Source organism: Tamandua tetradactyla, chromosome 18 (assembly GCF_023851605.1).
Source record: "Tamandua tetradactyla isolate mTamTet1 chromosome 18, mTamTet1.pri, whole genome shotgun sequence".
Lineage (NCBI taxonomy): Eukaryota > Metazoa > Chordata > Mammalia > Pilosa > Myrmecophagidae > Tamandua > Tamandua tetradactyla.
In genome coordinates this window covers 21,085,976-21,100,247 of record NC_135344.1, presented here as the reverse complement: position 1 = coordinate 21,100,247, position 14,272 = coordinate 21,085,976, and the positions used below count along the sequence as shown (strand labels likewise).

Genomic DNA, 14,272 nt, shown 5'->3' with positions numbered 1-14,272 from the left:
TATGAGGTATAGGTTACTTATAGGTTAAAATCTAAGTTGCTGTGTGTGTCAGGTGGGCGCATTTTGGTTAGCTCCAGTTTTGGTTATCAGGATAACTTCTGATTTGGGGTGGGTTAGTTCTGGGCTAAGTCCTATTATTAATAATCATTAGGGGCTGTTTTTAGTAACTCAAGTCGAAAAGCTGGATATGTGGATACGAGTAAAGGTCGGTCACAAAGTTTCCACAATCACAAGGGCACATAGAAAAGGTCGCACAATCATTATCAGAGATCAGGGCAATTGGATTCCTGTGCAAAGATTTCAGGTATTTCCCTCTGTACACTACAATATACCAGAAAGTAAAAGCGAATATATATACAGTGATTCAGTAATCATAATCATCCCTTAAATCCTAGCTTCTCCATTGCACAAACACACTCACACACACATACACACACTCATACATCTTTGTGCACTCAGATCCTCCTGGATTATTCACTCTTGGTGATTGTTTCTATCTTGGCAAGCTTAGAGAATCTGGACGCATTTATATTAGGTGACCTGCCTTTAACTAGTGGTCTGATGAGGAAAAACCCAAACAGCCGGTGCCTCTCAAGACACCTGAGTCAGGGCATCAAGGTCCAAGCTTGCCACCTCCTCATGAATCTGCCTCTTTTCCACTCTCAGAAACCTGGAACAAGTTGCTACTACGGTGCGTCGTGGGAACACGGGTTCAGGACACATCAGAAACTTGCAGCAAATGATCCCATTATTGCACAGAATATAGTTCAGAAAGAGCAAATCTCCTTGTCACTTACACAGCACAAAGAACCCAAAAGAGCAGGGAAGAGGTCCCATCATGCCTGGTCTCCTGGGGTGGCTGAAACTGCTCTGGGTTGGGGTCGACAGATGACAGCTCCACAGGCGCCACTTTGCCCCAGAGAAGAGAAATCTATACACTGTTTGAGCATGGTTGTTACTCACCTTGAGGGGCAGGGGGGCTGGCCACTGAGAATTCCTATTCTGAGAAGCATCTGGAGCTGCTTGTTTCTGGTTTCGGGGTCTGAGGTCTGCATCTGATGAGGAGTTTTCATTAGACTTAACATCTCCCCCACGTTGTGGAATGGCACAGAATAGAAAGGGAGGTGGGGGAAACGTGAGGCTGGAGGACGGTTGCCTAGCATGTGTTTGTGACTTCTCCATAGAAGAAGGCTGGGGAGGTGAGGGCTGGGCTATTGCTGAGTAACAGGTGTCAGTGATTTCCCTAATAGGAGGTTGAAGTTTCTCTGCCATTAACTGCTTACTTTCTTTGGTCTTTCATCCATCATCTCTCCACACCCTTTAATCTCAGAGTGAAGCCTCTTTTGCTCTTGAAACAGTTCTTAAAATACTTAATTATTCACATTATCTCTTTCAGCGCCATTTAATCGGATTTTCTCTACATCAAGCACCTCCTTTTCTTTTTGCAAATCAGATGGATTTGGTTTTGCTGGACCACTTCCCTTTCTCCATCAACTTCAGCCTGTATGTAATTTTTCCTTTACTTGTTCTTTGATTTTTATATTTATGCCTGAATGTCTTAATTTTTTCTATACAAATATATTTATTCTTCAAAAGCTATTAGTCTCATTCCTTGCCTAGTAAGCTTCCTCTATCCTGCTTAAGGATAATCTACTAAAATGACCACTAAAATTATCTTTTTAATTTCAACACATTATAAAGTAAATTTGTTCCTCCACCTCAGACCTTGGCTAGATTTACCAGATTTTTAAATGTAATTTGGCTATGCCTTAAAAAAATAAGAAAAGCAGTATCTTTTCAGATACTGTAAAATATTTATATGTTTAAAAAATTTATTTATTCCCTCCAATAGATTTTGGACTAGGCATTTAGGATATACAGATGATGAAGACTCTCCTCTCCATTCACAGTTTTTACAGTGTGCAAAGAAACAACCACACCCAATGAAACACCTGCCACCTTGGAGTACAGACTCTCAGGTGGTCCTAAGTGATTAAAGAGGCTCCAACATAAGAGGTAAAGTAAAGTATTGGAGGTGAAGTTTATCCATCATCAAGCAAACAAGTAGGAGGGGAAAATGGACAGGAGAGGGTGTGTCAAGCAGAAAAATCAGCATGTTCCAAGCCAAAGAGGAGTAGAGAGCATGATATTTTCAGGGAACTACACATGCTCTGAAATTGATTTCACAGAGCTAAATCAGATATGCTGCCAGCCTATTACTAACAACAGCCCTATTTCTGAAGAACACACTCTTCTATCAGGCAGTCTATGTTAATTCATTTAAGCCTAACAATTTTGCAATGAAGATATTATTCCCCATAGATGAAGAAACTGGAGCTCAAGAATATCCTGTTTCCAACTTCAAACAATAATCTATGATGGAGTCTGCATTGAAGCCAGGTGTGTCTGATTCCATGGTCCATACTTCCGATACAATTGCATTTCTTTCACATTTCATTCTGTAGGTGTTGGGAAGTCATCATACAGTTACTACAGAGGAGGAACTTAATCAGATTTGCCGATGAGAGGAATGCTGATTTAAGAGGAGAAGAATTATAGGTAGGAAGTGCTTTAAGGGGGCTATTCTAATAACCGAGGAAGAAAAATGATGAGAACCTTAATTCAAAATTGGTAGGGCTGTGAGGATGGAAAAGAGAGTATAACTTCAAGAACTAATCAGGAATTAGAACGGACAGACCCGGAGACTGGCTGGACGATGGACAGTTAGAGGATGACTGAGAAGAAGGCATTTCAGATATGTCTTTTGGTTTCTGACCTATACTCTGGGACCTGGGTTCCATATTCCACAAATTAATCATTTTCTATTGTCCTGGGTCTCTCTTGCAGTTAATGACTCTAAAAGTCCCCTCCTTCTCTTTCTTCCACTGTGGACCTGTCTTCTCTGAGGCAATCAATTCTCGGCTCCTTTTTTCAGCAGGAGCTCTGTTAATCCCATGTTGTCAGCAGCCCTTGGGAGTTACCTCTATAGCATCTGCTGCCCTTCACCACACCCCTCCCTCCTCCCCACCAAGCCCCACGTTCTTTTCACTTCTATTTTTTGCAACCCCCTCCTACCATCTCTCCTTTCAGCTCTAGGTGGCACCCTTGCATGGACAAGGGCAAATGGTGGGCTCTGTCTTTTCCTGCCTCATTCTGGGCTGCACTTTCTGACAGCTACACAGACATGCCCTTCTTCCTCACAAAAACTCTGCACATCTAGGAAGAGATCACTGCTCTGCCCTTGATCTCTATACCTGAAAGATGACCACTAACAGCACATTTACTGGAATAACTTTTTAAACTGCACCTATTGCCCATTTGTCTTTGGACTCTGTTAAAGTTAGTTAACTTCTCTGGCCTCTCCGTCCTCCCCTGTGGGGATAATGACAGTACCTGCCTTAAACGGGGTGAGGCAATTTCAGTGATGTAATGTACACACATTTTCTGCAGTCTCGGGCACATGGCAAACATCAATAAATGTTAGTTACTCTTATAGTTGGTATCATCAACATCATGAACTCCATCACCCACAACCCTATAGTCCTTTGCTTTTTAGGTGAAAAATTCCTGGGATGTCGTTTAACACTATCTTCCCTGCAGTGTCGTCCTATATCCCCAAACTTGTCTTTTCCTTTTCCAAAAATACTACCGTCCCCAAAGAAGCCCATATTGTTTTGGTCCCCTGTTTTATTTCTAGAAAGAATGGTGAAACCTTTTGATCCTAAACATTTAAGTAAACTCAAAACAAGTTTCTCAGTCCCGTTACTTTTCCTCCTAGAAGAGCTCCAGAAGAAATCCGTTTTCTCCATTGATCTAAAACGCACATCAGACTTCTTACTGAGAAGGATTTGATTGACTGAAAAATATTTCCCCTGGGTACATCCTAACTGAATGGCTAGCCAGGGTGCCCAACCATATATAATCTCTGCTTGGACAGCTGTGCCCATCCCTTGCAACATGAATCTTCGCCACAAATGCTCCTTTGCCAGCATCTTTATGAGGCTCCCTTCCTCTTTCAGACACGTCCTAGATTTTCTTTAGTTCTCTCTTTATTCTTTTCCTTTTTACCTATACACTATATGAAAGGCAAAAAATAAATGAACCAGCCATATAGGTTGCAGTCATTTCCCTCCACTCTCCTCTTCATTCTCCTCTTTCTCGTCTTTCTTCACTCACGCCCAGCTCTTCTGCCTTTTGCAGTCTCTTCTCCCCTTCAGAGTTCCCATTCACAATGGATTCTAACCATGTTTAAAAGCCGTATCCAAAATCTGCTATTCCAGGACAGGCCACTGATGCATATCATTGAGCCTGCGGTGGCCTTTCTTCTCTTAGACCACCTTCTGCGAGCACCTCTGCAACCGCCTCCCCAGCTATCTCTCACTTGTGACTCTGTTTTGAGCTCCTGACCACATAGGGGAGTGGGGGAGAGGGGTAGTTCAATCAGGTCTCGAATTTGCAGATAAGGAAATGGAAGCAAAAGAAAAGAACTTGCCTGAGATCCATCTGACACGTGGAAACAGGGATATAGTCATGTCCCCATCACTTTGCAAAGGGAGTCCTTTTCCTGAAAGGACTTTGCCTGTAAGTGCAAGGGGAGCCCTTTACAAAGAATATTCTTAATTGGATGCTTCAGTACACACTGCCCTCATGTGAAAACCATTTCAATATCCATGCTTTTGTCCCTCTTCCTTCCTTGTATATCACACTGACAAAGCCTGCTCCCCGGGGCAAGAGTGACTCAGATTAATTCATGCTGTGAAGCAGAGCCAGGTTCACAAAACTACATAAGAAGGAGAAAAATACCCTATTTTTTGCATGGAAACGAATTCCTGGTGTGACTAAGCAAATGCCTTTGACTCTCTGGACCTCAGTTTTCTCAGTAAAATGAGAGGGTTGGATTTGACCATCTCTAAAATCACTTATTTGAAAATTCTGTGATACTATTTCAATAGTATAAAAGATATTGAAGAAAATATGTCAATCTCCTTTCTTGACAAAGGCAATATAAAAAGCATAGGAATCCATGAATATTTATAACTCTTTTATCAGTAGTAGTGGCTGAAACATTAATGCATGCTTACTATGTGCCTGGCAGTGCTAAGCCATTGTTGCAAATTAAATAATTTAGTTCTCAAAAGAACACTATGAGGTGGGTGCTAATATCATACCCACTTTACAGATGAGGACAGGCAGGCACAATGAGGTTAAATAATGTGTTCAAGGTCATGGGCAAGTAGCCAAGCCAAGATTCAAAGTGAAATGCCCCAGAGGCAGCCCTCAGCCATTATAATACTACTCTTTGCTATCTCAAGCTTTTGATTAAAAAAAAAAAAAAAAGTAAATAGTGGCTATTCATTTTCTAGTGTTTAGGGCATTAATTTTCTAATTTAGGTAATCTACAACTTTGCCTTTAATAGGTTTTCAATAAGCATATTTAGAGCCGTTTCTTGCAATTATTTGTGGCATAAGGATTTCAAAATAATGTCAAGAATAACAGATAGTTTTTACTTACAAAGGGACTGGCAAATTGAGTTTCCTTCATCTGCAAAACCTCGCCATATAAAATTAGTCATCCTATTTTATACGTTATTTTTAGGCTGCTTCATGTTCTCTTAACATTTGGTGTAGTTGGATATTAAAACTCACAGCAATTCTCTCTGTGAGGACTTTACTCACTTATCAGAGGCTTGTGTTCAAAAATTAATTTATAGTTTATGCTAATTTTAGGAATTAGTGTATTTTTTAATAACACACATCTTGCCCAGTTAAAGGATTTGCTACAAATAAGGAATGATTATTATGCATATGTGTCATGTTGAGTGCACATGTGAATTTATCAGTGAATATATTTCAAACTTCTCTTTCTGTCATTTGCTTTATACTTTGATGAGGCATCGCAACTAAAATTATAGGCCTAATCCCATAAATTGTTAAAGCACTGAAATTCCCTCTCAGGACCTGACAACTTGCATGAGTGGGTTTTTTCCATATGAAGATGTAATGTTTAATGTTATTACTACTTTCATTTCTGAGATTAGTCATCTCAGACAACCCATGTAATACAAATAACAATAATGAAAGTAAAGCAGAAATTACTTAAACACATTCTTCCAAAATACTTGCTACCTGAATGTGAATTATAAAACTGACAACTTGAATGTGATTGATTTGTTTCAGTAAGACACAAATTGGGTGACTCAAACAAGGTTGTATACATGCATGGTGATTTTCATGCATTCATGCTGCAAAATTCGTAGCTCCCAGGATGCTGGTGTTGATCTAGAAGTCTCATGTGAAGGGCTGTAGAGAAAGCTTAAGTTAAAACCATCGGTCCCCCCTTGCACACAGTATGACATAAAGAACACACCATCTGCCTTCAAGCCACTAAATCTCGAAGTACATTATATGTAGACCAAGATTTGAAATGTTCTAACCATGTATTTTTATAGTTGAATATCAGGACACGATGTATCCACAGCCTGTGCAGTTTAGGGAACCCTAAAATGTAATAATGCATCCAAAATAATAAACTCATCGGTTATTCTTCTGTATAAAAAAATGACCAAAAATGCAGTTGCCTGAAACAACACAAATTTATTTTCTTACAGTTCTGGAGGTCAGAAGGTTGATACATGTCACCCTGGGCTAAAATCAAGGTGTCTACAGGCTCTAGGGGAAAATGTTTCCTTGCTTTTTCTGGCATCTAGAGGCTACCCCCATCCCTTGGCTGGTGGCCCCTCCCTCCATCTGCATGGGCAGCAGTGGCTGAGTCTTCACATTGAATCACTCTGACTCTGACTCTCCTGCACCACTTGCCCACTCTGGATTACACTGGGCCCACGCAGACCATTCAGGGCAATCTCCCTGTCCATCAGGTGATCTGATTAGTCTCCTTAGTGCGTTCTACAACCACGACTCCCCTTTGCCAGGTAACCTAACATATCCACAGGTTCTGAAGATAAGGACATAAATATCTCTGAATGACCCTTATTCTGCCAATTACACCTCTTTCAATAATTAAAATTAATAAATGACTAAATTGATAATAAATCCAGAAGTCCATGAGATATTTATTAGACCTTGAAAAAAGAGATATGTTCTAGTCCTGCAGACTTTTTAATAAATATTTTATTGTATAATATATATATATCAAAGCAAAGAAAGAAAAAAGCAATAATTTTCAAAGCACACTTCAACAAGTGGTTACAGAACAGATTCTAAAGTTCATTAGAATGAACTTTAATGGGTTACCATTCCATCATCTCAGATTTTTCCTTCTAGCTGCTCCAAAACACTGGAGGCTAGAAGGAATATTAATATAGTAATTCAGCAGCCATACTCGTTCGTTAAATTCCATTTTCTCTGTGATACCTCCTCCTTGTCCTTTACTCCGTCTCCCAATCTATAGGGCTCTTTGGGCAATGCCTGTTCTGACTTTTTCATGTTGAGAAGAGGTGTCCACACTAGAGAATAGGGGGATGTGATTATTTGATAATTTGGAGAGGCATGTCCCTCTGAGTTTCACGATTTATCTGACCTAGGAATCTCCCGGGAATTATATGTTCTAGGAAGGCAAACCTAATGCATGAAATCTTTATAGAGTCTTAGTTAGAGCCCTATGTCTTCTTAAGAGACAACAGAAGTGATGCTGATTGGGGTTTAGCAAACCATGGCACTTAGCTCTATCTAACTGAAGCTTGCAGAAGAGCAGCCTCCAGAATACCTTCTCGACTGCATCTGATATCTCTTGGCCACTGATGTCTTATTTTATTACACTTCTTTCCCCCTTTTTGGTCATGAAGACGTTGTAGATCCCAGGGTGCCAGGGCCAGGCTCATGCCCGGGAGTCAATGCCCCCCGTTGTCATGGAGACTTTCACCCCTGAATTAGCCCTGCAGTTTTATAACTGTGCCCACCACCAGCTCCACCAGGTATTTTCATTTCCTTAGATATTCTACCACCAAAAGTCATCTTTAACCCCAACCATGATCTTCTTTCTAACCCCAATTTAGAGGCACACAGAAGAAAATTTGTAGCTTAGCTACAGAAATCCAGCACTAGCCAGGATCAATGTTTTGCAATTCCTCATTTTCCCTGATGCCCCACATTAGTTGCTTTTAATTCCATTCAGCACGCAGGTATCTGGTGCCAAAAAACTACCCAGCACTATGCTTGGTGGGGAGATACAAAGGAAAAATCAAGCCATGCTCTTAAGGGATTGTGTGTGTGTGTCTGTTAGAGGGTTATCGAGACAGAATCAGCCAGGACAGACAGAGAAAAGCATTTATTTCAATATAACATTGATGCACATGCTATGATTCTTTCCTCTCTCTAGTCTATCCAGTCCTGCTACCACTCTCCTGGTTCAGCTGCTGCAAGCCTCCCAGCTGGACTCTATCCCCTCCGTCTCCCACCTCTGAAATGTTCCACATTCAAATATAAACACAGCTGTGGTTGTGTCACTCCCTGGCTCAAAAGCGACACTTTCTTCATTGTCTATAGAATAACACACACATTTCTCCACATGGTATCCAAGGCCCTCTGGGCTCCACCTACCATGCTTGTCTTCTTTTTCATGCCAGGGGTACTTAGGCTAAAAGCAGTCACAACAGTCCCTCAAATCCAGCCTGTGCCTTCCCAGCCTCGAGCTTCCACCTCTGAAGGTCACTCTACTGGAATGACAAATACCATTTTCCTCATATGCAAATAATTTCCCTTCTTCTAAGCTCAGGCCAAGAATCATTTTTCCAGGGAACCTCCTCCTTCCCCACTGAAAATAACCTCTCTCTACTCAGGACTCAAACAGAACTTCACTTTTGATCCTTTCACAGAAACTATCAATTTCTGCCTTAGATTCTTTTGCTTTGTTAGGTATCAAGATCCTTCTCCTAGATTATAAGCACCTTGAGAACAGTTACTGTTTTTATTTCTCTTTGAAATAACTACAATAGCTAGCACAGCACCTCATCCATAGCAAGGAGAGTGTGTTTAAGTTTGTCAGATTCAACTGAATAGACCAGTAGTGGCAAATTCCTGAATGCTGTCACAAGCGCTGTATATTTCTATGGCTAGTTCTCCTTGGAGGTGAAGGTGGTGGGCTGCACTTCTGTTATTTTCAAAAACACAGTGAGGCATGGACAGGAATTGGCAGACATTGACAGTGAGGGGACCAGTTTTTTTTCTGAGAATGACTGCAAATCACTGATTAACCCAGAGATTCAAAGCACAGAATAAAGTTTGTTATAGACAAACACAGCACTGCAAATGGCCTTGGCAAATTCAGTATAGAATCATCATCTGAATTGTGGATTACTGCTACAGAATTAATACAGATTATCAGGAATTCCTGATTTTGTGAGTGCGTATGGATTTTTCTCTTACCAAAACTGCTCGATAATGAATATTTATGGAAAAGCCAGGCTATGAAGCCACTAAAGTGTTTTTAGTGTATCATTGTCATCAGTTCTGCTAAACAATTATCATTACAAATTCAAAAATATCTTGAATGGTTAATACTGAATAATCTGGATCCCCAAAACGCATTAGAGGAGTATGAGCTGACTCAGGAGACCAATAATGAGGAGGTATTGAGCTGCTATCTCTCATCTCAATCGTAAAACCATAAACCACACCATGTGGGCAGTGGCTGCCAGTCAGTGTCAATGTGGGGTGGTGAAAATGGCATTGGCAAAGGTCAGGAGCTCTCCAGGTCTATCATTAACCCTATAACCTTGGGAGTTCCTAATAAGGACCATCCAATTTGAGAAGGACAGGTCCACTGCTAAGAGAAATACAACTATGCCACAGGCTGAAGCTGCTCATTCACAGACAATATCCTTCAAACTGCAGAAAGAGCACACTCACACATTCACTCACCTTTCCTCTCTAATACCTTCTTGCTTAATGGGCCAGTTTAGTACTACTATTAACCAGGTGATTTTAATTTGAGCAAGTGTTATCCATCCATGTCCTAAATAACAGTAGCTCTCATAAAAATTATCAAACTGCTTTCTCACCCATAGAATTTATCAGCCAGAGGTCAAGGCTAAAATGATTTCATTTGTTTCTGAACCTATTTTTGAACAGTGATGATGATAATAATAATATCATCACATGGTGTTTCTACATTTCCAAAACACCTGCCAACTACTTCATTTAATCCTAATAACCCAGTAAAATCAACAGGATCCATTTTCGAAAGTGCTAGAATTGGTATTGGTGGGATTTCTGAGTGTCCCCCACAAGCTCTACACCAAGCTAAATTTCAGGAATACAAAAATGATTAAGATACAGCGGGCCACAGTGGCTCAGCAGGCAGAGGTCTCACCTGCCATTGTAGAGACCCAGGTTCGATTCCCAGTGCCTGTCCATGTGAAAAAAAAAAAAAGATTAAGACAAAGTTTCTGACTTTAGGTTGCTTTTGGTTAATGGTGAAGACGATGCATTTTGCTTTATTTCTTTGCGTATTGGGGAGCACAAAGGAGTGAATATTATTTCTATGGGAAAAAGAAGCGGGGCACTGTGCTGGAGAGAGGGAGATGTCAAAGAGGGCTTCATTTAGAAGGTGGCTTTGGAACCAGATTCACGTTGTCACTCTATCCTCTCCTAGGAGAAGCTCTGAGTGTTGCTGAGCCTTAGTGATGTTGAAAGTACTCATCAATTAAATATGGATAACAATGCTGAATTCCTAGGGTTGCCAGGAGGATGGAATGTGATGGAAGAACAATTTGTAAATCACAAAGCCCCCAATAAATAGGGTGTTATTTTCTATTTTGCAGAGGCACTGACTTGTTTCACTACAATGGTGAATAGTTTGTCCAAAACAGCTCAACAACCACCACCCAGTCCCCAGATGTCCCACCACTGAATTTTTGTTGTTTTCTCATCACACTGCCTACTGAAACTCATGAGGAATAAGGGGAGCACTTATCTCGGCAGCTCTAAAACTAAGCAAATAGAACCAACATCCAAAGACTTTTTCCATGAAATGTTGCTTTTAAATCCTAAGAGGACTCTCTTCTCAAAAAGGAGAGTCAAAAAGAGTGTTGTAAGGGATATAAGAGAAAACAGTAAGTAGTTAATACAGAGATAAAACAGTCATATATTTATTTGCAAAGGGTTTTAAACCATGTATAGTTTCTGAGAATAAAATATGGTAGATCAAATGTTCTTAGGTGTGAACTTCAATTGGAAACATTTGAATAGATACATACATGCCTTGCATTTAATAGACAACCAATCAGTAACTACTGAATTTGAAGATTTAGTGTGATCTTTTTTTTTTTTTTCGCATGGGCATGCACTGGGAATCGAATGACAGGCAAGACCTTTTCCTGCTGAGCCACCACGGCCCGCCCTAGCCTGATTATTTTTACCCTTAAAATTGTAATACTAAAATATCTCCCCTCATATAATATCTATATATTCTGCATTAACCCAATATATTATAGTCCATTTTTTTCAGTTCTTCAGACACAAAACAATTTCAGATGTCATCTCACTTACAAAAAAGGGAAAAATAAAATATAATTTTTCCTATCTTACTAACAATACGTGTAGTAGATTGAATTATGTACCCCAGACATGTTCTTAAGATTGATCTGGATTCCTATAGTTGTGAACCCACTGTAAATAGGATCTCTTGAAAACGTTAGTTTTAATTAAGGTGTGGCCCAACCAAATGAGGACAGGCCTTAATATGGACTATTGGAGTCCTTTATAAGCAGAAGAAATTCAGATAGAGTGATAGAAAGTAATAGGGAGGAGTCAGAATCCAGAAGAGGAAGGAGACGACATTGCCGTGTGAAAGGAAGCAGGGATATAAGACAAGGAACTGCAAGGTTCACTGGCAGCCAGCTCCTAGTGTTACAGACTTCGGGGAGAAAACATGGCCTTGCTGACACCTTGACTTTGCACTTCTCCTAAACTCAAAACTGTGAACTGATAAATTTCCATTGTTCAAACCAAACCCATTGTGTGGTATTTGTCATAGTAGCCTGCAAACTAAAAGCTAGGCCTTGAAAAATCTTTTAAAAAATTGTTCGTGGTAGTCATTTACTCAAGTATTTACAGAGTGCATACTGTGTGCCAGGCAATGTGTTGGGGAATGAAATATTCAGTCATCCATGGGAAATTCACAAATAGTAGTGTTCATTGAGTGTATTCATCCAAGAAAAATTCTTTTTTTCTCTCTCTCTAAATTTTGAGAAGGAATAACCACCAAGAACAAGTCACTTCAAAATACCAAGGAATAACCATAGGACTGTACAATGTAAACAGTGAACCCTAAGGTAAATATAGACTATAGTTAACAGAATTATAATATTTTCTTATCAACTATAAGAAAGGTACTACACTAATGCAAAATATAATAATGGGAGAGGGGTATTATGGGAAACTCTGCACATTTTCTGCATTTTTCTACAAACCTACAACTTCTCTAATAGTAAGTATTACTATTATAAAACACCAAGGGTCTGGTTCTCTTTTTAGATAAGGAGGCAGTATCATTTGCTGGTTACTTGGAGGCTCAAATTCACCTCTACCTCTTATGAGCTAGGTGACATAGGTACACCACTTACCTTTCTGAACCTCCCTATCCTCGTCTACTAAAATGGGGGAATTAACAGTATATACCAAATATAGTAAAGTGAGATGACTCATGCATCATGTGATTATGTCACAAAACAACTTCTCAATATGCATTATCTGCTCTAATTATCAGTAATTACTGTATAACTGTGAGTTCCTGTTGTAGACCTAGCTGAATGGCACAATTAGCTGAGAAAGGATATTTACTTTTATGGCCATACATTTGGGAATTTTATGGGTTACTTATATGCAAAATTTTATCAGCCATGTATACACATAGATCATTTAGCCTCAAAGCATTTGTACAAGTGAATCATTTAGTAACCTATCAATTCAATCAAAATAACTTCCAGTTTTAAGAAAATCACTGTGGCAGTAGAAGAGGAGGCCTTTTCAGGGGCATTGCAGTTGAAAAACAAAGAGAGGAGTGGATGCCCGAGGGCAATGCGCTCTCCACCTAGGGGTAAAAGCAAGTTTCCCCAGTAATTTGGGAAGAAAGTTGTCGTGGAAGGCAGGACATGAACAAAACTGCCCCTACCGTTTACCTTGTTTATGGCCCCAGATGTGAAGTTAGACCCCAGGACCAGAATCGCCTTCTAGAAAGGCTCTGCCATCATTGTTCTTCACGTGGGGATGGTCTCGGTTTCCACCTCTGACACTTCTGACCCCTACTAGCCCCCAAAGGCTTTTGGTTTTAATATGAGAGCAAAGGAAGGAAATCTGAACATTTGGAGAAATTCTTAAAAAGTGATGAGTGAGATCCCCTTCTCCTCTGACAGGCCCTCCCCCCAATCTTTGACAACTATTAATGTCTTTAGTATCGTCAAGGTCAAGGTCAAACCTGGTGAACCCTCATCTCCTTCCTGTCCTCCTCAACCACTCTTGAGAATCCATAGTCTGCAGAGAAGTCACCCCAACTTCATGGGGAGACTGGGTGCAAATACACCCCCAGTAAGTATCCCCTGCCTCCTCTCCTCTCCCTTTCCCTCCTAACTGTCCTTACTCGAAGCCAGTGGAGGAGTTCTAACATTTGCATGCGGTATCTAAACTGCATTTAAAGAATTAACCCATTTTGCCCCTCGCCGGTCTAAACCACAGGGTGCCAACCGGACGCTAATTGCTTTCATCTGGTGGGGTTCCAGACAGTTCCTCAGCAGGAAGGAGCGCACATTCCTGGCACCAATTGGCTAATTCAATTTACTCTACGGCATTAGCCTGTGTCAGAATATTCATGAGCAGGGGAATGAGGACCCACGACACAGGCAGGCGGCAGCCACTCGGGCGAGGAAGCGGTCTGAGCGCCGCGCTCGGGGACCGGTGACCGCGACCAGGCGGCTCTGCCCACGGCCGGGCGAGCGCGGGGGCCGCGGGAGGGCACTGCCGCCCAAGTGCCGGCGACCGCGCGGAGACTTGTGGAAGAACCGAAGGCGGAAAAGCTGTGACACTTTTGACAGAGGGATTGGGGGGGTGGGGGGCCGGGGCGGCGACTCGAGCAGGGGCGAAGGGACCCAGCGGGGCACCGGCCGCCCGACGGTGGAGGCAGCGATGTGAGCTGGACGCCCGCCCCGGAAGAGGCTGGAAACTGGAGCGAAGGTCTCCGGAGAGGCGCCGGTCGTGCCAGGTACAGCGGGGACTCGGGTCGGGCCCCGCTCGTCTACCCCAGGCGCGGGGACTCTCCGGG

General features: G+C 41.4%; 1 protein-coding gene across 3 annotated transcripts in view; it reads left to right on the top strand.

The window, feature by feature from the left end:
* Positions 1 to 14,100: 14,100 nt before the first annotated feature.
* The window catches only part of CDH20 (cadherin 20), a 252,220-nt gene continuing 252,048 nt past the window's right edge, over positions 14,101 to 14,272 (top strand). For 2 of the 3 annotated variants that reach the window (XM_077135323.1, XM_077135322.1), the window contains exon 1: positions 14,101 to 14,212. The gene's annotated coding sequence lies outside the window, so the exon portion shown is untranslated. The remainder of the gene's footprint in view (positions 14,213 to 14,272) is intronic. The other variant, XM_077135324.1, reaches the window with a different exon arrangement.